We start from the raw sequence: 4,044 nt of genomic DNA, 5'->3' as shown, positions 1-4,044 counted from the left end.
AGGCGCGGTAGGGTGCTAACACCTTCCTTACACGTAACCGATTCCCGAACTTAAAAATCTCTTTTTCGTAGACCTTGTTTTTTTAGGGTTTTTCCATAGTTTTCCAAAATAAATTATGGTGGCGACTCCCAAAATCTTTTCTTAAACCCGTTTGTTTTTTGGTTCGCCGTCCCGTCGCGATCCCGGTTGCGACAACTGGCGACTCCACTGGGGACGCTAGAGAATCAGGCCTTGATAATTAAATGTCCAAAATTGATGTGGTTTTTCTTATTTTATTTTATTCCTTTTTTTATTTTACTTTATTTTCCCTTTTGTTTATATGTGATTGTCTTTATTTATTTTGGTATTTTATTCTTTTTATTATTATTATTATTGTACATATCATGAGTGGGGCCCTATACCCGGGTCTGAGTGCAACATAGAATTAGAGGGGTTGTGTAGCGGTGTCACGTCTCGACTAATTCCAGTTTGGCTATCGTGAAAACCCCAGCCAATGGTTGTTCTCTTTACATGCAATTTCACACCTAGTTGCGATCAACTGTTGTGGAAAAGTTGTGAAAAGGACCATAGCTCTGGTGGCCTTGATTTTAGGTTTAGGAAGCTTTCCTTGTGAGATTGCATACACAATGCTTAGACCTTAAGACATTGGACCTATCCTAAAAGCATAAAACATGTTGGCTTTTAATCATTATTTGACATATATGTTTTCATACATCATATGCATTAACAACATTTTTATCATTTTCCCTTCATTTTCTTTATACATAACAATAAATGCGTCATGTTTTTAGAAAAAAAAAAACAAGAACAAAAATGTCATGAATGTTTTTTCAAAATCTAAGACATACATGAATTTGATGATAAATTAAAAAAAAAAATCAATCAAAGGTTAAAGAGTTTCAAAATACTCATTTGCATAATTTTGCATCAAGCACAAAAAAAAAATCATTATCTGCATAATTAACTATCATGAATATCTTCGTCAATAAGATACTTTATGAATGGTTATCAAACCTCTTTCATTTCAAAAATACAAAAAGATCAACATGCATATAGGTTCAAGTTAGCCAGGTCTTTCTATATCGGTTTTCTACTCAGCAATGAAACCCTAGACTCGGCATCATCGACTCCTACAATAACCACTGATTCAGAGTATCAAACACCATCATCGACGCTTAGACTGTGGAGGCCTCAAGCGTGAAGAAATTTAAGGAACCAATGGTCACAATTGGCGGTTCTTTTCTTCATCTGCAAGAAGATCCCATCTCTCCCAAAGGACATAACCAGAGTGACTTTGGAGATGTTGGAGATGGTGGTGGAATTCCAGTATTTACATTTTATTCAATCACTTCACATGTGAAATTTGCTGAGGATTTGGTTCAGATGTTTAGGCTGGAATTGTGTTTGAAGCGATTACTTGCAAATTGGTTATGACACTTTAGAGGTAAAGCAATTGCATGGGTCAACTCAACTTTATGACGATGAATGCAAAGATTTGAAAGACTACAATCTATACTGTGAAGTAACTCATGGACCAGTTCCACCAAGTTTTAGGGATAGGAAGTCTGATGTTACCTCTTTAAGATTTGACAACCAACCCAATCCTAAGGTTTTACAGCTTGCAGAGGCAAACGTAAACGTTCTCAAAGTGAATGAGATATTTACAATGGATGGCAGGGAAATGCATGTTAGCATTGTTTAAAGCTTCCGAAATGAGTCTTTAACATTGAGTGACCTCGTGTTTGAAGAGAAGATGAATGAATAATAGACCTTATAATATTTTTTTTTAGAAGTTTTCATAGTTGGCCATGCGAAAAGAGCAACAAGATCTTCTTATGAGGATGAAATTTGTTCAAGGACAAAATTAGCAGAATTTGTGTCCGCATAGATAATATGCTGAATATATTGCAAATTTGAAGTAGCTGGAAAGAACCTACAGACAACAACGAATGGGTTTGGCTATTTGGATTTTGAACTTGNCTGAAAATTAATTTCGATTAAGTTACTCGTGCACCTCTCCAGCAAGTATTATGAGGTTTGTGAGCTTCTTCATCAAATATTATGAGGTTCGTGCACCTCTGCATCAGATTTTATGAGATGATTATGATTGACCCAGAACCCTCTCTAGAGTTAATGAGATTTGTGAAGCAAGATTCTAAAGAAATAAAACCTCATCAGGAAAAGGTTGAAATCTTTAATATAGGAGGGCGAGAGAGAAGAGGTAAAAGTCAGCACCAGCACGAAAGAAAAGTTCAACATAAGTTACCACTCAAGCCAGAATGTCTTTGGATCAAAGATGAAGTTGCAAAGCANTTCGATGCGAGATTCTTAGCTGGGGCAGAATACCCCCAATGGGTAGCAAGTATCTACCAAAGAAGGACGATGATGAATAAATGCATGTTGACAATCATACTTCACATCGTCGTCCAAAGATGCATGAGGCAGTCAAAGCTGCTAATAAAAAAATATATGTCAAGAGGATTGTACCTTCACTTTACATGGTTACTGCACAACGACACACACATCGACTAAGGCAACACCTTTTTCTTTGGTATATGGAATGAAAGCGGTACTACCCTTCAAGGTAGAAATCCCATCCTTACGAGTATTAATGAAAACCCAGTCAGAAGAAGCATATTGAGTTCGAACCCGATTCGATCAACCTAATCTCATTGAGGAAGAAGATTGACCACGACATGCCACAAACATTTATACCAACAAAGAATGAAGAGGGCATTTGGCAAGAAGATACACTCTAAAGAATCCCAAGAAGGAGAATTGGTCCTAAGAAAGATTTTGCCAATGCAAAAGGATCACATGGGCAAGTAAACTCCAAGTTATGAAGGCCCATATGTGGTAAAGAAGGCATTTGGTGGTGGGGCACTTACTCTCACAAGAACGAATGGAGAGAAGTTACCTTTGCTAGTTAATTCTGACGCAGTAAAAAAAAATCCTATGCACAATGATTCCATGATAGGGAATGCTCTTCAATTTGAATTGATAATATTGTATTATGAATCTTTTCCATCTCTTTCATAAGGTCGCTCTTAATTTTCAAAATGCCTCTTGAAAATAATAAGCATCACGGGCATATTCACTAGGTGCGAGTTTGTTCTTAAAGGATGTCGTGGAATCAATTAAATTGAAACCGGAAATATGATAAAATATTTGGGTCTCACATGAATTTTCATTCATACATTCATGCTTTGTGCATGCATCATCATAAGAAAAGCATGACACACCATGCATCGCAACCATTCAACAGGAATTCGTGATCAGTTAAACGAAAGTACATCAGTGACAAAATTCAGAATTTTCNAAAANGGGGTGAACAAGGTCTCACGCGAATTCTCGCCCAACATCAGTGTATCAGCAAAATTCAAAGGAGAGTTCAGAGCTATAAGATCAATTCAAAATATATATACATTATTGCAACGCCAGGATATCTCAACATCTCCATATTCTCCAAGTTTACAAGGCTTATGCGCCTCTCTAGGTTCACCGGGTTTACGGGGCTTTGCGCCTCTCCAGGTTTACAAGGCTTTTACGCCTCTCCAGGTTTACAAGGCTTTTACGTCTCTCCAGGTTTACAAGGCTTTTACGCCTCTCCAGGTTCACCAGGTTTACGAGGTTTTGCGCCTCTCCAGGTTTACAAGGCTTTTACGCCTCTCCAGGTTCACCAGGTTTACGGGGTTTTGCGCCTTTCCAGGTTTACAAGGCTTTTACGCCTCTCCAGGTTCACTAGGTTTACAAGGCTTTTGCGCCTCTCCAGGCTCTCTAGGTTTACGAGGCTTTTGCGCCTCTCCAGGTTCTCCAAGTTTACAAGGCTTTTGCTCCTCTCCAAGTTTACGAGGTTTTTGCACCTCTCCAGGTTTACGAGGTTCTTGCACTTCTAAAAAAAAAAAAAAAGCCCAGTTATCATTCTGGCACCAAAAGCCCAGTTATCATCCTGGCACAAAAGCCCAGTTATCATCCTGGCACAAAAGCTCAGTTATCATCTTGGCACCAAAGCCCAGTTACCATCCTGGCACCAAAGCCCAGTTA

Source organism: Vigna radiata, chromosome 10, assembly GCF_000741045.1.
Source record: "Vigna radiata var. radiata cultivar VC1973A chromosome 10, Vradiata_ver6, whole genome shotgun sequence".
NCBI classification, from domain to species: domain Eukaryota; kingdom Viridiplantae; phylum Streptophyta; class Magnoliopsida; order Fabales; family Fabaceae; genus Vigna; species Vigna radiata.
The sequence above is the reverse complement of the archived record's forward strand: the minus strand, read 5'-3'. Positions refer to the sequence as shown.